Source organism: Artemia sp. Qi Xiang Cuo, unplaced genomic scaffold (genome assembly GCF_049724085.1).
Source record: "Artemia sp. Qi Xiang Cuo unplaced genomic scaffold, ASM4972408v1 HiC_scaffold_22, whole genome shotgun sequence".
Classification (NCBI taxonomy): Eukaryota; Metazoa; Arthropoda; class Branchiopoda; order Anostraca; family Artemiidae; genus Artemia; species Artemia sp. Qi Xiang Cuo.
Window position 1 is genome coordinate 1595688 of NW_028297431.1, and position 25066 is coordinate 1620753.

General features: G+C 36.3%; 1 long non-coding RNA gene across 1 annotated transcript; it reads left to right on the forward strand.

The window, feature by feature from the left end:
• The first annotated feature begins 2508 nt into the window (after nt 1–2508).
• Nucleotides 2509–24664, forward strand: LOC148939038 (uncharacterized). The gene is made up of 3 exons (XR_016143575.1): nt 2509–2590; nt 9234–9370; nt 24511–24664. It is a non-coding gene; the product is annotated as an uncharacterized LOC148939038 (long non-coding RNA).
• The last annotated feature ends 402 nt before the right edge of the window (nt 24665–25066 follow it).

Below are 25066 nucleotides of genomic sequence, written 5' to 3' on the forward strand. Positions count from 1 at the left end.
ATATACATTCAAATATTACTTATTCGGCTTATTATTCCCAATTATTTAGGTATGCAAAAATATGCAGTAATTACACAAATTTTAAAAATGCTGAGCGAAAAACTGATCTTAAGAGGTTTTTCTGCCAAACAAATTAGTTGGCAATTCAAATTTAGTTTTATGTATCATGAACTTTTAAGTAAATATACAAAAAATTATAAAGAAACACTGAATGATATTTTAATATAATTTCTCTTGCGCTTTTCTTTTTTGAAAGTTTGAGTTTGTAGTGGTTTTCAAACAAGCTTGAGGATCTTTAAATTGGTAATTGGTTCCAGATACCAATAAAAGATACATCTGGACATGTCTTCATTTGTTCCAGAATGGTCTCTGTCAGTGACCTCTGGGATGTTATTAAGGAAACATTGAAACACTTTTGTATGTAATTTTTAATAGCTTGACTAGTATGCATATATTTCACAGGTTTTACCTGACATAGGGTTACCATATAAATCTTATGGTAGAGGCTCCACCGTGCCGGGTAAAGAAAGTAAAACCTCGAAACCCGTTAAGGCCAGTGGTATTTCTTCTGATGAGCCCTAAATGGAAGGTTCTACTTGGAAATATTTTGCTAAATTTAAGGTGCTTTTGCTTGTAAATTTACAACGACTTACATTTATTGATGACGACTTTGCATGGACTTGGACATTTCTATTTGGTTGACAGTTCGGGTATACTGTTTGTTCCTAGGTAGTTGGATAGATGGGTAAGGTAAAAGCCTCGTTCAAGTGCACATTTGTCTCAATTGCTGGATTAAGACGACAGTTTTTTTTTTGTTTTTTTTTTGCCAAGTAATTACCTCTTAAACATAATAATAAATATGTTCAGTGAAATTTGATCCTAGGAATGGCCTAATCTTTCTTAGTCTTGTGTATGATGATAATCGCGTGCCAAAGACATTCTGTTTTCAGAAACTCAATGGACAAGTTGCATTTGGTTATGATTGATTATAAAGGAGTTTTTTGTGAAGATCGTGACCATCTATATGAGAATATTTACTGATATGTAAATATGTATTGAAATAAGAGCAAACACTCAGTTAAAACGATCTTCGCTCTTACTTTGTAAATGCTAACGTGCCAAAGGGCGATTAATATATATCAAGACTTCGGTGTTTGTTTCAACTTTTGATTCATCGGGGCTAGTGTTCTATTTTTCGGAAGGCGAATCAGCCTGCCTTGAACTGCTTTGTTTCATTTCTATAAATTCAGTTAAATATCAAACACTTATTAGAAGGATTTCAATTTGTACTTGGATTTACCCAATCCTGAACTGGATACATTTAGATAGCCTTTATCCAGGTAGTTGAAAATATTTGAAGGAGGTGACTCTCAATTTTGATGACGAGAGTAAGGAACTCTGGTAAATTTTCTAACTTGCTGAATGTTTTACCACATGTTTATTGACATCAATCTTAAACAGGTGTCACCTTGAAACAGGTCTTGATTACCAAAAAGTTAGGAAAATTGAAGACAAGCTTAAATTGAGCATTAGTTGAAATATTTGAAGAAAGTTCTGGAAAGCAATATAAGCATTTAGTCGATTCAGTCCCGGGATTCAAAGATAAGACGCCATATTCATGTCCATCAAACCCCAGATATATACTAAGGCTAGATAATACACCGTTACTTAATACAGAAGTCTATTTAGAACTGATAAATCGTTAGTAATTTTATTGCTTGCGTTTCATATTTCTAGAAATAAGTGAAGTTATGATATTTTTTCTGCTACTACCGTCATAGGCCTAATTTATCCACTTACAAAAATTTCTGTATTTGGTAGACGAAACTTGATCCAAATCCAACATTTTTTGTTCTCTGTCTTGAACGCTCGGCTAATTGGTAGAAAAGTGTAGCCTATATCCTATTCTACGGAATCATTCCAAAGTGTGCTTTATAACGCTTCAGAGCACGTTATCTAAGCTTAGAATATCTGTCAGTCCTGCCGCATTCGTCAAATTAGATATTCGGCATCAACCGGTTTGGATATTCGTCAATCTTAAATAGCATTGTAGTCTATATCCTATTCAACAGAATTATTGTGATTTCAGCTTCACAACACTGTCCAAGGTTAGACAGTCACGTATCACGTTGTCCAAGGTTAGAAAATGTGCCGAGATTGCTGCATCCATAGTTAACCCAGTTTAGATGCTCGTTATCAACCACTTTGGATATTCGTCAATCTTCCGTAATAGTGTATCATCCTAAGACTTGTAATTTTCATTGTTTGTCTTTCATTACCGTGGAATTAGGTAAAGGCACCATATTCTCTCAGGTAAAAATACCTCTTTCGCAGTATTTAATCAAGGAAGAGTGCTAAGAAAATCGTGGAATTTTCCATGACTCGAGGTATAATAGGACAGAAGAGTGACAAATAAGCATTTCTTTCCTAATCAGTGATATTGGTTTGGTTACCAAACTTATTGGCCTTTCAAGGTAGTATTCGAGGTCTTTTTTTATTTGTTTTTCTAGTTAGGTATTCAATATGAATACAAGTATTGTTGCAATTGTTGACGTTTTGATCAGCTTGTAAGTCTTTGTCAACGCGGATGGTAAGTGAATTCCTTTCTTTAACCATGCTTTGAGGGTCTGTCACGAAACCAATGTTTGAAAAAAAAAATTGATTGATCATTCTTCCACAGAAACCATTTTTTCTAAACAAATAATCATCGCAAATTCGCAACTATTCTTTTACAGCAGAAAAGTTTAGTCTTGTCACCAATCGTCACTTTGAGACGCACTATTTTGTGACTTGGCTTGCTAAATATATACATTTACAAATTCAGACTGCACTTGTGTGCCTGAAGCCCCTGGAAAAGCATGAAGGGGGGCCCCCTTACGATGTTGACTAGACAAGACCGATGCATTATGAGAAAGCATCCATTCCCTCTTGAATTTTCTACCAGGTTGCATAGTGGTCTTTGCAGAGCTGAGATTGGCTTGAGAGGGTCCTGGTTGGTCCAGAGAACTTGTAATGAATGGCCGTTCAGCTTGAATCGATGTGGTACCATTCCATCTTGGTCTCTTTTCTGGGGGAGATTAATTGTATGAATCCACCTCCTCCTCCTTAAAAAAGTAGAAAAATTTAGTAAGGAAATAATAACCTCTCTTTTACAGATAAATTACCCTCTAAAGTTTATTCTGGTGTTTGTAGCTCTCTATGTCTTATCGCTTTAGAAATATTTAAAAAAAGCTTCTAAAGTAAAATTTGGAAAATTTGAGTTTGGGGGGAAGGGGGATTTCAAAAACATCTTGCCATAACATAATTTGTCTTCTAAAGTTGATTCTAAAGTTTGTAGCACTCTATGCCTTAGAGCTTTATAAATATTTTTAAAAGTATTCTAAAGTAAAATTTTGTAAATTTTTAGTTTGGGGGGAATGGGGATTTCAAAAACATCTTGACATAACATAATTTATCCTCTAAAGTTGATTCTGATGTTTGTAGCGCTCTATGTCTTAGCGCTTTAGAAATATTTTTAAAAAACTTCTAAAGTAAAATTTTGAATTGGGGGGGGGGAGGGGATTTCAAAAACATCTTCCCATGATATAAATTACCCCCTAAAGTCAATTCTGATGTTTGTATTGCTCTATGTCTTAGTGCTTTAGAAATATTTAAAAAGCTTCTAAAGTAACATTTTGGAAAATTCTGAGTTTGGGGAGAAGGAGGATTTCAAAAACATCTTCCCATAACATAATTTATCCTCTAAAGTTGATTCTGATGTTTGTAGTGCTCTATGTCTTAACGCTTTAGAAATATTTTTAAAAAGTTTCTAAAGTAAAATTTTGAAAAATTTGAGTTTGGGGGGGAAGGGGGATTTCAAAAACATCTTCCCATGATATAAATTACCCCCTAAAGTCAATTCTGATATTTGTAGCGCTCTGTGTCTTAGCGCTTTAGAAATATTTAAAAAGCTTCTAAAGTAGAATTTTGAAAAATTTTGAGTTTGGAGTGAAGAGGGATTTCAAAAAATTAGTCTGCACAAAGAATTCCCCTCTCCCTCCCCCTTACTTTCCATGCGACGAAATATTTTGTTTTTTCACCTCGCAACGATGGTGTTAGAATTACTCCCCGTCTTATATTTTTATAAAAGCCTCTTAATCATCTATGAAACCCCATTTGCCTTCATCAAATAGAATATCTTACCTCTAGTGTGGCCAATAAACAATCTATTTATTAATTTGTCTTGAATCACAAAGACATGTTGCATTAATCGATGAGATGACATGTGAAGTTTCGGTCCAAAATGACCCTTTTCACTAATTATAAACAAATGCGGTTTTAAAGCGGAAAAAGTCAAAATATCTTAGATATACAATTGGGAAAAGGAACATTTTGAACTAGATAACTAAAACTACAGAATTATGCTCGTAAACAGAGCAGGGGGGGGATGGTTTTTTGTTTAAATAGTGGAAAAAAAGCGTACTTTTGCGTTTCCTAACGAGTACACTTATACTATTGTATGGGTTTGTATTATTGGAGGGGAGGGGGGCCTATGCCCCTGAAATTTGTATTTACTGGTAAAATGATTTTTATTTGGAAATAAATTAAGAAATTCAGTAAGATGTACTCACATTGAAAATTGACGGATCCATTGTTCCAAAATTAATAATATTTGGTGTATTATCTAGAATATATCAAATCATAATGAAAATTAAATCGTAATGTATGGACATTTTATACAGAATCTCAAGGACGAATAAAAAACGGATGTTGGCTCGAAAAACACTCTGCTTGAGTTATATAGTTTCGTGCATACTCCCAAAACATGGTGGACTACTTTATACCATGCCAGCTTAAAAAAAATGTCCACGTGAAGCTGAAGTGTAATTCTAATGTGTAATTGACAACAATAATGCAATCTTTGCCAGCTTTTTAGAATGTTCACGCGTAAGTGTAGTGTCTCAGGCATGGGTTTTCTTGTCCCGTTTCATGTACCGTTCATATTGCATATACTTTTGACCATATTCTTGTAGGCGTGAATGTAGGTGTGAAAGTGTGCATGTTCTTGTAGGTATGAATGTACGTGTGATATTCCCTATACCCTTACTACTTATGTTGCCCTTTATCCGCTCTCTTATTTTGGGTACAACTGTTTGTAGCTTATATTCGTATAATAGTTTGGTAAATAGTCGTTTTGGAACGATGGTAGAAGGGGGGAAGGGTAGGTTCGGAGGTGGGTTAAAAAATAAAATAAAAAAACACCAAAAATTTGTTTCTATGATTTTTTGTTATGTTTTTACGAGTTGGACAAACATTGGGGGGGGGGGATAACCCCCCCCCCTCCTGGATACAGCCTTTTCTTAAACCAAATTGGCCTGACATCACATATAGAAAGAAAAACGAGCAAAAATGGGGTTTTTATAGGCCAAATGAAGATACTGAAAAAACGAAGCGAATATTTCGAGAGGACAAACGCCTCTCATCTTCAGCGCGAAATTTATAAATACCAACATTTAGGTCTAGCTTTAAACAGAGATTCCGGTGATTTAAGAATAAATGAGTCATATTTCGGTTTTCTCAAAAGAGAAGCCGATACTTTAGTGATCCCTGAAATAAACCTTGAACCACTTTCTCAGTCATCTAATCAAACACGTGAACAACCCCTTAGGTCTCAAAGGGTGTCTGCAAGAAATGCCTTAATAAAAATACGAAATCAAATGACATAGTTTTCCAACTTATTTAATTGCTGGTTCGTTTTGTTTTTCGTAGTGAATGAATTGATTCCTTTCTTTTGTTCAGTTGTTCGCTAGTATCCGTCGATGGCAGATCATATTTTTTGGATTTTGTGCAAATCGCGGATATTGGCGAATAACTCGCTTTTATGGTTGTTAGGTATTTGGTTTTAAATCTTTTAATTTTTGGCTTTTATTGATACATCGTTTCGTTTCGCGCTGAAGAAGAGAGGCGTTTGTCCTCTCGAAATATTCGCTTCGTTTTTTAAGTATCATAAATTGGCCTATAAAAAACCCAATTTTTCTAGTTTTTATTTCTTTATTTGATGTCAGGCCAATGTGGTTTAAGAAATTATCTTTGTCGTGCTTATGGGGAGCATTCAACCAATGTTGTCACTACATTCATATCTCTTGTGAGAAAAAAAGCTAATTTGATTAATCAACAATATTTTCTACATAATTGTAAAATGAACCGTATTTTACCCAAGTCAATGCGACCTTCACTTCACTTAAACACACGTAACGAACGGCAATTTACAGAACGTATAGAGTTTGGTATTTTAAATCATGTTATTAGCGACTGCAAAAGCAAGCACTACCGGTTAAATCAGGATATTATCAGGCTAGAGCGAGAAGTATTATGTACGCTTTCTTATGCTGATTTTCATCAAATTAAGGCTATTGCTGAAAATTCTTTTCAGCATGATTTTAGGATTTCTAGACAAAGACTTTCTGAGAAATTACACCGTTTAAAGTTGGAAAAACTCTCTAATAATCCACTTTTTGTCCCAAATGCGTATCCTGGTCCTGCTGTGATAAATCTCAGCTCCACGCCCCTTACAACAGAGCAAAATCAGGTTCTATCGAAAGGATTCAAATTTTCGATAACCCCTTCGAAAATACCTTATAGTGAAATTATTGCGAACACAGAGGGTGCTTTTCATGACTCTCGTGCGGAGAGTGGAGAGATTGCTGAAGTTAGAGCGCAATTTGTTGAAAGTTTGTTGGATTCACCTTCTATTAATAATCGAAATTTATAAAATTTAGTAAAAATGAACACTTGGTCTTACACGCACTACAAAAAGATCATTCCAGGATTATTACGAAAGCCGATAAAGGCAATACTGTTGTTGTATTAGATTCAGATGATTACGACAAAAAAATCAGAGAAATTTTAAATGATTCTAACACATATGAACAATTAGCTACCGATCCTACAGAAAAATTTGTACAGGAAGTCCGTAAAGAGCTTTATTATCTAAAAGGAAAAGGTGAAATTACAGATCAGTTGTACAAAAGGTTTTACCCACGCGGTTGTACGTCCCCTGGCTTTTATGATCTTCCTAAAGTTCATAAGCCCGGGAACCCACTTCGACCCATTGTTTCTTCTTTTAATTCTCCTACAGCTAAAATAGGGAAATTCTTATCAGTGATATTTCGCCCACTAATTCAGGCTCAAAAATCCTATATTAAAAATTCCGCTGATTTTGTTTCCAAGGTAAAGCAAGTTTCGGTTAAACCTAATAAAAGAATTGGCAGTTTTGATGCAGATTCAATGTATACCAATTGTGATCCTAAAAAGGCCGAACTGTTTTTGGAGAGAAAACTTAATTCTAACCCATCTATATCAGATAAATCTGCTCTTTCGAATCAGACACTTCTTTCGCTTACAGCCCTTTGCAATAGAACTTCTTTTTACTTTCATTATCGAGGCATTTTTTATAGACAGAAATAGGGGCTCTCCATGGGTGCCCCCCTTTCTCCAATACAGGCTGATATTTTCATGGAAGACCTTGAAGAAAGGGCTATTTTGCAAGGTTCTTGTAAGCCTGAGTTTTGAGTTCGTTTTAAAGATGACATTTTTTATTTATGGGAGCATGGTGACAAGTCTCTGGGTTCTTTTCTTCACTTGCTCAACTCCTTGGATCCAAAACTGAAATTTACTCAGGAATCAGAGATAGAGAGGCGTCTTCCTTTCTTAGATGTTTTGGTGCACCGAAATGATTCATGTTTCGAGTTTAGTGTATATAGAAAACCCACACATAATGACCGTTACTTAAGTTAGTCCTCCAATCAGTCTCCTGCTGTGAAAAGAGGAGTTGTCACTTCTCTAGTTGATAGAGCATTGAAAGTTTGTTCAACACGTTTTTTGGATTTAGAGCTCAACCACCTTAGAGATATTTTATTTGGGAATGGTTATCCAATTAGTTTAATAAATTCTGTAATTGCAAAACGCATTAAAAAATTATCAGATAGTTCCACAGAAAACACAAATCAAAGGGAAAATCCAGCTTATCTTGGTCTCCCATATATTAAAGGGATTTCAGACCACATTTAAAAAAATCTAAAGAAAAATAACATTTACACTTATTATAGACCCAGAAAAACTATCAGGTCCCAAATTTATCAAGGAAAAGACCCTATCCCGATAGGTGAAAACTCCGGTGTCTACAGAATTCCTTGTTCGTGTGGTCTTTGGTATATTGGAAGAACTAATCAGCGACTAACAGATAGATTAACTCAGCATTCTAGCTCAATTAATAATACACTTAAAAAGCGGAAAAAACCGGAAAATTTTGACTCTGCCGTTGCAGAGCACATTTTCGAAAAACCAGACCATACTATTTTGTTTAATCAAGCTAGTCTTATTTCGAATGATAAGGGTATTGTCCAGCACTACAGAGAAGCTGTTGAAATTTATAAATACCAACATTTAGGTCTAGCTTTAAACAGAGATTCCGGTGATTTAAGAATAAATGAGTCATATTTCGGTTTTCTCAAAAGAGAAGCCGATACTTTAGTGATCCCTGAAATAAACCTTGAACCACTTTCTCAGTCATCTAATCAAACACGTGAACAACCCCTTAGGTCTCAAAGGGTGTCTGCAAGAAATGCCATAATAAAAATACGAAATCAAATGACATAGTTTTCCAACTTATTTAATTGCTGGTTCGTTTTGTTTTTCGTAGTGAATGAATTGATTCCTTTCTTTTGTTCAGTTGTTCGCTCGTATCCGTCGATGGCAGATCATATTTTTTGGATTTTGTGCAAATCGCGGATATTGGCGAATAACTCGCTTTTATGGTTGTTAGGTATTTGGTTTTAATTCTTTTAATTTTTGGCTTTTATTGATACATCGTTTCGTTTCGCGCTGAAGAAGAGAGGCGTTTGTCCTCTCGAAATATTCGCTTCGTTTTTTCAGTATCTTCATTTGGCCTATAAAAACCCCATTTTTGCTCGTTTTTCTTTCTTTATGGGATACAGCCTTGTGTTCAATATAGCTAATTGTGGTTGGTTACAACGGATTTTTGTCACTAACAGCCGATAAAAACCATTTTCTTTCCCAGAGGATGACTTTAATTGTCTGGGAACCAATTGCAATGAGATTTTGCATTATTTTACGATTCTAAATCAGCTATATTTATTCTTTTTTACAAATACAAAGAAAAAAGAAAACTTATTATAGTTGATAATGTCTGCTGTGGAAATATAACCAGACAAGTAATTGATTTTCCTTTTCAGGATCGCCTATTATAATAGAAAAACCAAGGGATCAGTACGTGAAGAATGGTGGAACTGTGTTGTTTTTCTGTAAAGCAATTGGTCATCCACCACCGGAAATTATCTGGAGAAAAATCGGAGATAAGTCTCCTAAAAAGGTTCGTATCTATATTTCTATCGTGTAAAATAATTTAAGCATAATATCTAAACCACACTCATCGATTTATGATTCTATCCCTCTCCAAAGTAGGGCAAGTATAAACAATCAACAATTTAGGTAGTATGTAAGTGTTACTGTTGGAGTCAATAAATTCCTTTCTTTGTTCCATATGGTTTTATTAGACTTTTTAAAATAACGTAGTCCTATATGTATAATAGCAAATATTTTGCACACACATTTAATTTATATTTTTTTTTAATTGCGCGAAGTATATATAATATAAAACTAAGGTAATGTGTTGGAGCTTATTAATTCAAATTGAATTCAAAATAATTCTATTAAAATAAACAAAACTGTATATGAAAACACGTCTAAATTAAGAAGAAAAAATTCTTGAAAAAGTGCCTGGTTAAACGTCTTTATTGTCAATAAATCTAAACAAAACAAAAAAAGCTTATTTAACAATAATAATGATAAAGTAAAAATGGAAAAAAAGAAAAAAGAAAATATGTTAAAAAATGAAGTGATAAAAAACTAACTAGAAAACAGTATGAACAAAACACAGGCTGTCTCATATATTTCCTGATAAAATATCGAGAAATCAGAGTGGAAGGATCCGCTATGATTTTCTCTCTCTCTCTCTGACTTAATTTCCAGTGTCTCGGTCTCTCATTTTCTCTATTTTGTCTCTTGCTTTCTCTCTCCTTCTTTTTACTTCTTATAGTCATAGAATTTAAAAACTGTCAACACATTATTATCAAATCAAATCGTTTAATCTGTCGCATAAAAACTGAAGAATTATTATTATTGTATAAAAAAAACTATGAACTAAACCTGCATGCCTTTTTTTTTCGATTGCATCGTGGAAGTGGTGCCAGTTTAGCTTTTGAAGTTACTTTCCATTGCCGTCTGAAGGGAATGTGAGCGCTAAAGTTTAAAGAATTTGGTAGAGTTTTAGACTACTTAAAATATGCTCCGGGATAATTACTTGATTTAACTCGTACTTATCCAGTTTCTGGCATGTAAAGCTTTCCACTGTTGAGTTCCAATACTATTTTACAAAGTTTGAATGCTTACAACTTTGATTGGAGCATTAAAAAAAGAAAAAAAGGTTCTGTTAGACAAAAGAAAAGTCGATTTTCCTGTACACTACAAACATGTATAATGGACTGAGTGCTGTCATTTGTCCTTTGCCAAAATCCACCTGTGTCTTCTAAACCAGTATCGTGTGCTCCTCAAAGCTTTACAATCGCCTATCCCACACTGTCATAGTAACGATGTCTGTTCTAAAGGCCGTATCTGACAACGTCCCACAACTGAGGTGTGTACAAAACATCGTGTGATATTTTGTTCCCAATGGATCCAAAGGGCTGCTAAGTAGCCGATGCTATAATCGTCTTCATTATAGCATATTGTCGCAGTCAGGCCTAAAGGGCGCATTTGACAATTTCAAAATTCTCATATATTTGCCCAAAACCGTTTATTAAGCTGTTCTCAAAGAGATGAGCATAAGGACAATGTAGGTGCCATCATGCTTTGAACTTCCTAATCTATACTGTCCTGCTGATTCTTTCTGTGCGATTGGGATGCCTAAAGTCTCTACGAATAGGATGCCTAAAAGGTTTTCGTAAATAGATTTCGCCTTTTGGCATGACAGTAGCGAAAGTGAAATGAATATTTATGGTGGAATGCTAAGATTTTTTAGGTACAGAGTGTTCATACTTGACCTCTTGTAGTCAGTATATTGAAGTTTTCTCCGTCTCTTAAGGAACCTTATCTGAATTATCAGTATTTAAAATTTTTCCAAAATGGACACTTACCTTATTCGACAGACGTGAAACCTTTGAACTGTTTGTTGTCTAAAGGCTTAAAAAAATTCCTGGGTTCGGGAACTGTTCCCCCTCGCACCACAATCCAATCAGGAGTTGCTATCCAAGGGACCCTTGGCCAGATGGTCTCTGTAATGACTCCGACTCATTGCAAAAAGGAAAGCTATAAGAATTTGTTTTTACCATCTGTTATTTTTAATGTTAACGTTTAATTTTGGTCATTACATGCCTTCAGTATATTAACCTTCTGAACTTATTGCGCATCATTGAGTTTATTATATTTTTAGCAGTATTTTCAAAAATTTTGACTGACCTATTTTGTTCTGTTTTTATTTATTTTTTAAAATTATAATACTCTCTTTGTTTTATAAAGAAACATTAAAATATAGGGCTGAAACACTGGTAACAAGCATAAAAGAAAAATAAAAGACAGAAATATAATGTACGATAAGAAGATATCTATATTTTAAGACTATCGTCGTATAGGCGTGCACATACCCCCCCCCCCCCTCCAATGCCGCGCCGTCTTTAGTTCCAAAACGAAGTAAGCGTTTTTACTATTAATTCATGATTCTGATCATCTATGAATAGTTAAAAAACGTAGCATCGTCCAGCTTCACGAGGCCGAGTACTAGTGGACAGGTCCCCTCTATCTCCAGATGTTTTAAAGGGTAAAGAATACGGCACTGGGCGTTACAGTCCTTACCGGCGGTGTGGATCTATATTTCCTGGCTCTTCAGCCAGGAAGCACAATGGGAGCGGGGGAGCTAAGCCATCTTGTGCTTCGCATAGCCTTCCTGTTTATCCTTTCCAGATTTCTCCAGATCCTCTGTGGGGCTGGGTCGACTCTGGCTGAGCTTACAGAGTCACACCACTGACTCCCGATCAAAAACAAATAACCAGCGACATTAACGACATGTTCAAAGCTGCTGTTTTTTTCAGTTCCTAAGAAATCCTGAAATGTCTAAAAATATTTTTATTCGGTGTTAAGTCATCTTATATATTCTCAGTAACAGCTTTTATGTCCTATCTTCATATTTTCATTATATGGTCAGTAAAACAGAAACACCTTCCATTCTAGTTAAGCTAAAGAGAGTTATCATATTTTCGACCATGCTGAACAAAATGGATATCTCAAAATTTTGATCGGGTGACTTTGTGAAAAAGAATGGGCGTGGGAGGGTGCCTAGTTGCTCTCGATTTTTTTAATGTAAAAGTATATGAACCTGAATCCTGAAAGATTCAGGGCTCTGTTGTGGAAAACAGATATTTTTGTTGCATGGTAATGATCGGCCAGGATTCAAAGTGCTTAATGCGAATTGGTCGCTTCCGGAACATATTTTCTCTAATATTTTAAACGAAGTAGCTGAGCTACGATAATAAAGCTTGTATTTGCAGTTGTAATTAGTGGCGGTTTTGGACCTATAAACCTCTCGGTTGACGCTCAGTCCGCATAGGCTAATTACTTCTACCTATTTCCTCTAAAAAAAAACTAATTATTTGACGTGAAAGTAAGTTATGTATTTGACCTCCCACCCTTGCCATATACTTTGCGAGCTGTTGGACCCTTCCTACTAGTCCCCGAAGCTGCGCCACGCTGGAATGACGGTGGCGAATGTGTGATTCAGTATCGGCGGCGGCGCGCCGCCAGGCGCGGCAAAATTTTTTGGTGACGCGCCGCCGATTTTAGACCTGCGGCACGCCACGGTGCGCCGATTTTTCTAATGAAAAATAATAATAAAAATTCCACTTCACCAAGCACGTTCAACCTCGATTTTAGTAAGGATTTTTAAATGGTTGTCTAAAAACACACAAGAACAATATGACAAAACAGGAATTTTTTGGGGCGTGCGGAAAGTGTTTATGTTCACCGTCAATCAGACCAAGTAGAATTCTCATTTTTAGCCACTAGACCCAGGGAAACCTATGTTGTATTTATGTTTAACATCGCATTGTTCCTATAAAATCCCGTGTTTAGTCATTTCCTTCTTGTTAATGATTTGGGCTAATGTGTGTATAACTTTCAAAGTTTGAAGTTCAAACATCTCCTGTTCATCAAATACATACGAAAAGGAAGTGAAAAAAAAAACAAACAAATAAAAACATCGAAAAAACACTGTATACAAAAAAAATACCATGGCTTAACAACACCAACAATTTTAAATCAGCGGTTACATCACTTCAGTTACAATTGATGTAACAAAAGTGAGTTTGTTCACTCTGCCTGGAGCCATTGATCTTTTTGCGGTCACTATCAGTCCTGTCGTGCTAAAAGGCCGTTTAGCTGGGGCACATGTGGCCGGTACAGCCAGAACTTGACGAGCGTAAACTGCCACTCGCGGGATCTGATACTAGTACTGGACCTTGGGGTCCCACAGAATGCTGCAAATGGGCCTCTTCTTTGTATCTGCTGAAATAAGTTGTTTTATAAGGGAGAACAAACCTGCACCTTCACCATAGGGCTCCTGTGCACTACACTACAGGAGGAACTAAACTGCACCTTTGCCCTCTTTTCTTATCAACACGGAATAACCCTCCGAAATTCTTTTCTGAAAGAAGTGGTCAATACATAACGTTTCAAGTCAAAGTTTAAGGCTAATTCAACTTCAGTGTGCTCTGCTAACTGTGCCAAAAAATGTAATTCATTTCTATAGATGTATTTCTATACTAGCTCTAGATAATCTACCAAGCGGGAAACTACCGCAAATCAGCATATAATTAGTACAATAATTTGTACTTTACTGACAAAAATACAAATGAATATGCATTGTCATTTAAATATAAATATAATGATATTTAGTAATAAAAATGTTAATTTTTTTTGATTTATTAAATTTATAAAAGTAAAAACATTTATTTTTTTTCAGTAAAGTGCAAATTAAATTCTGGCCTTGGGAAGACATAGTGGTTTTGATCCTAACTTATTTTAATTTCTGCTCTTTTTGAGTTTGACTCAGTTATTTATTGTAACTTTTGTTCTTTTTGGGTTTCATTTATTTATCGATGCTGATTTGCGGTAGTTTCCCGCTTGGTAGATTATCTAGAGCTAGTATAGAAATATATCTATAGAAATGAATTACATTTTTTGGCACAGTTAGCAGAGCAAACTGAAGTTGAAGTATCCTTAAACTTTGACTTGAAACGTTATATATTGACCAATTCTTTCAGAAAAGAATTTCGGAGGGTTATTCCGTGTTGATAAGAAAAGAGGGTAAAGATGCAGTTTAGTTCCTCCTGTAGTGTAGTGCGCAGGAGACCTTTGGTGAAGGTGCAGGTTTGTTCTCCCTTATAAAACAACTTATTTCAGCAGATACAAAGAAGAAGCCCATTTGCGGCATTCTGTGGGACCCCAAGGTCCAGTACTAGTATCAGATCCGGCGAGTGGCAGTTTACGCTCGTCAAGTTCTGGCTGTACCGGCCACATGTGCCCTAGCTAAACAGCTTTTTAGCACGACAGGACTGATGGTGACTGCAAAAAGATCATTGGCTCCAGGCAGAGTGAACAAACTGACTTTTGTTACATCAATTGTAACTGATGTAACCACTGATTTAAAATTGTTGGTGTTGTTGAGCCATGGTATCATGAATATGCATTGTCAGTTTAATATACATATACTGATATTTAGTAATCAAAATGTTAATATTATTTGATTTATTAAAGTTATAAAAGCAAAAACATTTATATTTTTTCAGTAAAGTGAAAATTATGTTCTAGCCTTTGGAAGGCATAGGGGTTTTGTGCCCAACTTATGTTAATTTCTGCTCGTTTTGAGTTTGACTCAGTTATTTATTGTAATTTCTGTTCGTTTTGGGTTTCATTTATTTATCGATGCTCATTTGTGGTAGTTTCACGCTTGGTAGATTATTTGACTTTAATTTTGCTCATTTTTGGTTTAATGGAGTTTTTTACTTTTCTTTGAAAAAACTTATTTTTTGGAAACAGTTTTTTAATTAATATATGTTCGTTTTATATTTACATTGTTTTCTAAGGGATAAAGAAAATCATACTTTAAATCTTTTCGTTTTTGTAAGAATTTAAAGTTTGGCCTGCTATTTGTATGATGGAAAAGAATTTTCAGCAAAATTTAACAACAAAGACTCTTATAAAAATCTGGACACAAATAATAGTGTTTAATTTAGTTTCATACCTCCTCTAGTTGACCTGAAATGGAAAACTTGATAACATTCGCAAAAAAATTTTTTTACTTTCTTTGATAGCCTGGATAAATGCAAATGGGAGGGTGGGCGTGGGAGGGGGATTAGTTTCCCTCCAATCACTTTCGACTATTAAAAAGGACATCAGCCCTTTCTATTTTCAATCGAATGAGCCCTTTTCGAAGTTCCTTCGACAACTCCTTCGATACGAAGTGCCCTGGTCTAAACAACAACAACAACAACAAACAAAAAATGATACATTATAACCACATCGATCTTTACTATAAAAATATCAAGCCTTCCAATCACTTTCGATTATTAAGAAGGGCATTAGGCTTTTCGATTTCCAAACTAATGATCCCTTTTTGAGTTTCTACGACAACGCTTTCTATAAACACCGTATATACCCCAGGACATAAATTACAACCCTTACCCTAAGGGCTGTGAGGGTGGTTGTCATCCTCTAAGACCTAATTTCCAGAACTTTCAACTACGTTAAACAAAATAGCTATCTCAAAATTTTGATTGGATGTGTTTCGGGAAATGGTGGGCGTGGAAGGGGTGTTATGTGCCTTCCAATCATTTTTGACTATTAAAATGGGCACAAGCCACTCCAATCTCTAATTGAATGAGCCCTTTTCGAAGTTTCTACGACAACTTCTTCGATATGAAGTGCCCTGGTCTAAAGGAAAAAATAATAAATAATACATTGTGCCAACATCGTTCTTATATACCTCCAGGGCATAACTACAAAACCCTTGCCCTAAGGGTTTGATGGGGAGTAACCTCCTCAAAAAACATATTTTCTCTTTGGAAATAAGTTACTCTGAACAAAATGGCTATCTTAAAATTTTGATTGGATGTGTTTGGGGAAAGGGTGGGCGTGGAAGGGGTGTTAGCTGTCTTCCAATCACTTTCGACTATTAAAAAGGGCACTATTTATTCCAATTTCCAATCGAATGAGCTCTTTTTGAAGTTTCTACGACAACTCCTTCGATACGAATTGCCCTGGTATGGAAAACAAAAAAAAAACAAAAAATAAATAAATAGTACATTGTGCCAACATCGTTCTTTACTTAGACATCTCGATTGCGCTGCCTATGACAATATCCTGAATTGCCTAATGCTCTTTTACCTACCTCTTTTCATCCGAAAAATCAGAAAGAAAAATGAACAGAATTTTAAAGTGGAAGGTAGACTTTTTGTTTCAAAAAAATTTCTTCTTCTCCTTCCTATGAACCGATATACATGGCGAGCTCAAGATGACAGTATTTATTTTTAAGAAACAGATTAGCCGGGATGACGGTTGAAGCCCGGAGGTCAATATCGATAACCAAAAAAGAGAGAAAAAACGAGAAAAAAACGGCGGCGTATTAGTGACGCCGCCACCGGTAGAATTCGCGACGGTGTCAGCGAGCTGTTGCACGCTCGGCGGCGCGCCGCCGTTTTTTTTCGGCGGCGCGCCGCCGATTTTCGGCGCGGCTTCGGGGTCTACTTCCTACCTCCACAATAATCCCCAGCTTAACATTAAAACCATGAAAAATCTCCAGCCGGTGTGCACTCCTATCTGGACATTCTTCTTGTATCTAAGGTCATCTTGCACTTTTTGCATAAAGGCAGATCAGTCCACCCAATTTAGGTAAGGCTCTTTCGATAGTTCCCAATGCCTGTTATGGTTTCCATCATTATTCTTATCTCCAACCTTCTTAGTCGTAATAGAGGTTTATTCAGTGTGAGACTAAACTCCGAGAGTACTTTTCCTTGTATTCCACCTTCCTATGCCAGTTTTGTTCCACTTTTCCATTACTCCACCTCCCTGATACCGCTGCACAGCGGCTTTGAGAAATTAGGTATGAAAGGTTCTCGTGCATCTTTTGTCTGTGCTGTTCCAGCCTTGGCTGCATCATCTGCTGTCCCATTAGGTTCGATCCCAACATGTCCTGGGACCCAGTCCAGAGTAATTCAGTATCCTTTGGATGCTAGACTATTCAGTGCTTCGGAGCAGTCCAATTAACTTCTTTGACGACTTTTTTTGTTCTGAAGAGCCTTAAGACATGTACTATCGTTTTGCATCAGTGTTGTAGCTACTTGTTTTATTTCAGATATTTCAACCTGGAATACCGTACTGAATCCCCCAAATTATAAGTAATTATCTCTTTATTAAGATTAACTTTAGAAAAGCAAAGTTTTCTGGTGAAAGGAAAGAGCGAAGTTGAAGCTTAAACGACGAAAAATTACTGCTCCGTAGTTTATGCAATATATTTCTGATAAATTGCAATATACCTTTCCCTAGATATGTCGAATTCTGATAAACTAGCGCTTTACTTAAGACGCAAAACCGACGCAACGAAACATAATTAAGAGCAGAAAATCCTTAAGGAGCCTGCATAAAATAAGAGACTAGTTTATAACGCTCTCAATTTGGGGTCGGCGCCGTTCCTGTTTCTGTTTCTGTTTTTTTTTTCTAACGTGTTCTGTTCTGTTTTTTTTTGGGGGGGAAAACGGTAAAAACAGAAAAAAGGTAGCCGTTTTTTTTAGTACCGTTCCTGTTTGTGTTTTTTTTTTTTTCGGGCCGTTTTTTGCGGTTCTTTTTTTTTTAAAACCCTTTTTCTTAATTGTCCGTTTTTTTTTTAAGAATATCAACAAATCGCAGCCAAGCCACATTAATTGGATTAGCGATACTTGTCATCTATCGAAAAGCGCTGTCTTTACGTCTTCCGAAGAAAAGATTTGCTATTGAAGAAAACATTCGCCATAGTAAAAATTAATCTAAAGCAGTCTACTTGGATTTAAACCTTTGGTTAGTCTTTGAAAGTAGATGGTTACCTGGTTGGGTAAAGGTGCAGATTAGCTACCCCAGTAGCGTAGGGTGCAGAGGCCCTGTAAATAGAACCAGGATATACACTAAAAAGTGATTTGTTTACATCTAGCTTCTACTGAACCCTATCTGTGCAAATTTACAGCCCAATTTACTGAATAATATAAGTAAGTAATACGTTGTTTTTATCAGGGGTTGCTAAACTGCACCTTCACCCAGATTAGCTTCCCCTGTAGTGTAGGGCCCAGAGGCCCTACCAACAGACCCCGGATATACAGGGTGAGTTCCAATCAATTAATTTTAAGTCCCTAGTAATCCCAGTATCACTAGTATAAGCGGAACTACATAAAATATTTGACATCCAATGGTCAGATATAGGAGCTACTAAACGACTATTGCTGATTTTGCCTCTGCTAGTGCTGCAGGGCTTACTAGGCTTACGAGAAGTAAAAGGTTGGAACCCAGCCACAGTAAGAGATTTGTTTTTATCCTGTTCCTACTGGACAGTATATGTGCAACTTTACAGCCCAATTGACTTAATAATATACAGAAAGAAATAAGTTGTTTTATCAGGAGGAACTAATCTGCACCTTTACCCCTGGTTTCTCACATCAACATAATTGAATTAGTTGATTGAAATTTATAATCAAGGGACTGTTAAACAAAGGAGTAGGCTGAAGATGTTGATGATCTACCCTTCAGCATGAGGGTATAAAATTTCCAAATGACATGTTGATTTTACGCATGTTCACTTGCAGCACCCAGGAAGGAAATGTGAATAGCCTCGATATTCTTTCCCCTTCAAATGTCATATACTTTAGTAAATATTTGGAGCACCTTATTTCCAATGGTCTAATTAGTCAATCTATTATCTGCATTATAAAATCTTCTAGCTACATCAGAGAGTCCTGGGCTTACGGTTTACCATTTCCTGCTATTATTAATATTATAATTTTATTTCCCTGAATATACCATATGAGGAGTATTCACAAATACAGAAAAAAGATACTTTCTTATGAAATAAAATTATGCTCTGTCCTACAGAGAAGTGTGTTTTTTTCCGTGTATTTTTCTTCTTTCATAATATTATTTTAAATAAAATGAGTTACAATAACAGCAAATCTCCAATCACTTATTAAATGTATTCTTTTCTGGTACCGCTACACAATCTGTCATAAAAGGCATCAAATCTGGCATCAAATATTTCATCAAGTTCTGACTCCGAACTTGGAGAGGGCCCTCCATTAAAGAAAGTCAAGTTCTGGGAGCAACATGGGACCAGGACTAAGGGAGCAGCTGTAATTACCTGCAATTACTGCAAAAAGATGTGAAGTCAACAAAGGGGTCTGCAACATCTTTTAAAAATCACCTTATGGCTAAACACAAAATTGCTGAACAACCTAAATCAAGTACTGGTCCAAAGAAGTCACATTCTACAGCCTTGTCTCAGCTCAGCATGCCGATCACCTCATGTGAAACTACCCCAACTCGATTTGAAGGCACTGGAAAGAAAAGGGACATAAGAAATTTTTTGAAGTCAACGAAGCAGCAGCAGCTGAAGCTGAACAAGTTGTGTAGAAAAACGGTTTGCATTGACAAGCTTCCTATTTCAATATTTGAAAAACCATGAGTAAAGGCTCTAATCTCTAAACTTACAGGAGGTCTTACTGGCCCATCAGCTCGTACTGTTGCAAGACATCTAGTTACAGCAAAGAAAAGGAAGGTCAAGCAGCTCAAAGCTGAACTCCAGAAAGCCCGGAAAGTGAATTTGACCCAAGACTGCTGGTCTTCAAGAACGGGGTCTGGCTTTCTAGGTATTACAGCTCATTATGTGATGAAAAACACTGATGGCAAGCTAACTTTGGTGCATAGAATCCTTGAGTTTAAGAGACTAAAAGTTGCTCACACTAGCGCCAACATTCTTCGCGCAATCCGTAGTAGCCTCCAGAAGTTCAGAATTCTACGGAAAGTCTACTTTATAATTACTGATTCGGGAGCTAATATAGTAAAGGCTCTCAGCGACGGTGAAATTATGCGAAGATCATGCTTAGCACACAACCTGCATAATGTGGTGACTAATGCCCTTAAGCTGTGGGAATGCAGAAACCAGGCAGATTTAGTGAGTGTTCCCCACCTAAATGATTCAGAATCCAGTTCAGAATCTGATGACAACGTTGATACTGCTGAACAAGATGACTTTCCTGAAGTGATTGTAGGAGATGATGACATTGAAGAAATTGGGTATACCGACTGCAGTAATGATGATGATAGTAGCTCAGAATTAAATGATCCAAACCTTGACAGCGATAGTGAGAGCTCAATACCTAGACAAAGAGGAGTCTCTAGTGAAGTATTGACGCTGGGACCCGCACTGGTAAAAATAAGAAAGCTTGTTAGAATCCTGAAAGTATCTTCCAAATTCAACGATCTTTTGAAGCTATCTGCAAGACATATAATCTTAGTCTATCCATCACAAAAGACATGAATGTTCGATGGAACAGCACACTTACCATGATAGAAATGTATTGTGGCCGAAAAGAGCCACTGCGCGACTTCTTCAACCAAAACCTACGTGACGCTAAGAATAGAGAGCTCGAACTTCATAGCAATGAGTGGTCCATCATGGAAGCTGTCATTGAGGTTCTTCGCCCGTTCAAACAGGCAACAGTGATAGCTAGTGGATACAATTATGTTTTGGCAAGCGAAGTCGTGCTGATGATTAAGGGATTACTGTTGTTTTGTCAGACTCCAGATACTAGGATTATGGCTGAGTCAATCAATGGGCTGAAGGAACTTCTAGTTGTTAAGCTCAGGAGATACTTTTCAGCCAGTCCTAAGTTCGATATGATGCTCTTCACAAGAGCTGGCTTTTTGGACCCTGCAATTTATGAAAAAATGACACGTGTAGACAGAGAGTCAACTCGTCAGTCCATCTCCTCGCTTCTCCAGCAATTCATCTCCGAGCAGAGAAGCACAGAAGAACTCGATCCAATCCAATTGAACTCCAAATCTGTCCCTATGGACGTCGCTCCTACTAAGGCAGGGACTAACCGAAAAGGGTCACCAGAGACTCTTTATCAAGAACACAGCTTGTTTTATAAGTTTCTCGACACGACTGGGTTACGGATGAACTCTACGAGGCAAAATGCCAACGGTATGAGCATTGACCGCGTGGCAGCAAATATTATCAGGGCATATGAGGAGAGAGTTCCTGTGTTTTTGAGCGAGAAACGAAGATCAGGACAAAATAATTCTGATCCACTAGAATTTTGGTCTGATTACTTTTACACTTACCCGGAGTTAAGTGAAATTTGATGTATTAATCTATCAGTCCAAGCAATTTCAGTACCCAGTGAGAGTGCATTTAGTATTACTGGGTACTTTACGCGAAAGCAGTGCTCACGAATGACTACAAAGTCACTTGAACTCTTAATGTTTTTAAATGATAAATTCTAATTTATCTGGTATTTTAATATATTTGGTCTTTTTTTATAGTTGGTATATTTTATTAATCTATTTCAATAAATATTCACTTTACTTTCTTAAATATAACGAAACTGAAAAAAACATAAATATATGTTAAAACGACCGTTTTTTAAGTAAAAATAGGTCGTGTGGTGTTTTTTGTAAAAAAACCGTAAAAAAGAAAACGATTTCCGTTTTTTTTTCACAGGTTTCGGTTCTGTTCCGTTTTTTTATTTGCGGTTTTTTACCTTTATTGGTTTGCCCAAAAAAGACACTGTGCCTACCCCTACACCCAATAGTCTCGTAACCGCCATGAAATAAAAAAAAATTGCCACAAGATTCTAATTCTCTAAAATACTCAAGTACGCTTATTGCAATTGATCCTGTAGAGCACCCTGGAACTGCATCTCCGGTTTGGGTACTGGGATGATGTCATCCATCAGACTTTTCCAGGTCCTCCGGGATTGCTGGTTGCGAGCTAAGGAGTATTTTCTCCTTGACAGTGTTCTAGGATTCATAGTCTCTGTGTATCAACTCCTCTTCCACGCCCATGGACTCTACAGTTTGGGATCTATGATGCATGATTTTACATTTTTTACTCATTCTTACCATCATGCATAACAAAATAAAATAATATAACAAAAGAATCAGAATAAGCAGAATCACCGTATATGACGATTTTTATCGGGAAAAAAACATCGTTCTTGTATATCAAATGAGTGTGCTACCTTTTTCCAGTTCACGTGGTATCTGTTTTCCAGGATTGCAGGGATGTTGCCTGAAGTCGTGACTATAAAATTGTTTGAAAACTGATTCCGTCTTAGTGTGGATTAAGGTATACCCTTGGTTCGCCTTTCTTCGTTTGTGCGCAAGAACACCCGTTTGTGAGTGATCTGTCAAATTTAATCTGGTTTTACCTCGAGTTTGTGTGTCGTAGAGTTTCTACGGTTGTGTCAAAGTATTTCTACTGAGCCGTCAAAAAATGCATCCGTAATTTTGATTTGAAACGTTTTTCAAAGATATCAGAAGTCGTCCAATCATATATGACAAATGTCATGATATGATGACCACGTAAATAAACATTTAATCCTCAAGCCCTGGGAGGACATTTCTAATGAAATGGACTTATAAGATAAGAATCCTATCATTAACTAGGCGTAGATGTCTTATCCAATCTTGCTTACTGAATATTTTTTATTGTTTTTTATATCGTGATATAGCCCACTCCTGTGTCTCTGCTGTTTAAGTACATCATACTAGTTTTTACGCTTCAACGACTTCATGAACAGTTTATCTATGTGAACATTTGTTTTTCCCTGCATCCGTTATCCATGAGCCGTTTTCAGTTAGAAAAATCGCATCACTGTGAACGAAGTGATGGTGTTTAAGTCCATTTAAACAGCTATCTGTGAATCGAAAACAGAAGAGGTCTAGCAGGAAAATTAAATGTTAATTCGTTTATTTAGGAGAAGCCTTTTTTAATTTTCATTTCTCTATTCAAAATACAAATATTGAAAGCTAACTTATTACTCCTCAAAACCACTATTTTGTCCAACTTTCTACCAGAAATTTTTTTCCAGAACGAATTATTTCATATAAAAAAAAATTATTCGCTGAAAAGTTTTCTAAACCCATAAAAATTGCACTCTGCATCCTCAGTCAAATCAACTATATCATATAACAGTCCACTTGTTCAGTCAGGTAAATTCTCTCATTTCAAACAATAGTACTATGTCCCATTTCAATTATCTTCCTTTTATCTTCAGTACAATTCATCCAGAATTCTTTTAGTTACTGATAATAGAATCGTTTTAGTAAATGTTAAATCTTTATTTATTTCCGGGGATACAATTCAGGTGGTATTAGCGATATGAAATTTTGTCTTTGACATTTGTGTTTTGCCTCACTAAGAGTGGACAAACTCTATATTTATTCTGTCTCCTGCCCTCTCCTGGTTCTCTCAGTAAAAGATTTACTTGATTTCGCCCCAGAAAGAGAGTAAGTAATCTCTGAGAACATGATAGACAACCCAAATAACTGACCCAAAAGAAATTTAGTGGTAGAAGTAATGTGTTTTTGATATCGAGGTTTGGCGATTTTGAGATTTATAAATTCTGACATGGAATTTTCTTCTAATAAAAGAAGTTGGAGGAAGTTTTGATATAATTTAAAGATCTCCTCTCCTACCCCGGTGTCTGTTAACCATTGTCCCTGAAAACCAAGGAGATGCCAGTCCTCCTGATCTATGGAGTGGTTCAATTCGCGAAAATATAGAGGGGGCGGGGTATATTTTTCCAACTATAGGGGACCAACTTTTCGTTTTTTCAATTTTTGTAAAATAAAAATCTTGAAAATTTTTTGTAAAATAAAAAAATAAAAATTTGAAAATAAAAATATCACGAAACTCAATTTTTCAATGAAAATACTCTAAAAAGGTATTTTTACAAAATCAAAGGGAGAGCAAAAAATTCAGAGGGGGACTTGCCCCTGCGTTCTCCACCTCTCAGTTGAGGTCATGGGGATTCCACCGAAGGACGTCATAGCATCAAGGTCAGCCTCTCAAACTATTAGGATAATTTTTTTCTTGAAGTACTATTGAAGGACCGTGTAAGGTCTAAAGATACGGGTTCGGCACAGGGACGTAGACAGAAATTCATTTTTGAGTTTCTTGTCACTTCGTTTTTAACGTATCAAATGATTTTGTTTTAGGACTGTGACACCCGATAAAACAATTTCCCGGCCTGTGCATTGTTTAGTAAGTTGCAGGGTAGCTCTGATGTTATTTTGCAATCTGCAAGCTATTGACTTGTGATTGTTTTATTAGCGTTTGATGTTGTATACTGTTTAAGGTGTAAGTGTATTTTCTTTCAGATTATAAGCAGAAACAGATTCACAGTGATTCCAGGCCTTGGATTTTCATTTCTTCGCATTGATGTTATCAGAAGTGAAAGGGACGAAGGAAGATATGAATGCTTAACACAGAATAGTGGAGGTGAACAAACGTCTTCTGCAAAGCTTCTAGTGTATCCTGGTATTTGATCATTTCGATCTCTAATTTGGAGAACGAATTCACTGGAAGGTGTGGGAAGAAGATGAAAAAGGAGAAGATGACAGAGTGAGGAGAGCTTAAAGAGAAAAATATATCTGCCTTACACGTCCGCGTTAAAAAGTGTACTCGGTTACACTTTTGTGACGTCGCGGGTTTGAGAAATTCACATTATTACTTCAGCGTGTGTCAGAAAGAAACCTATCCTTTTTACACGCTTATGACTATGTCAAAGTCTGAGTTAATAAAATGAACGCTAAGCCGGATTGCTCCTTTTGTTCATGAAGTTTTAAGTAAGTAAAAGAACGAGAAACTAATGAGTCACAAGATTTTTCACTAGTAGACTCTCTCTTTCTATGTGGACAGAGGATCTTCTCTGAT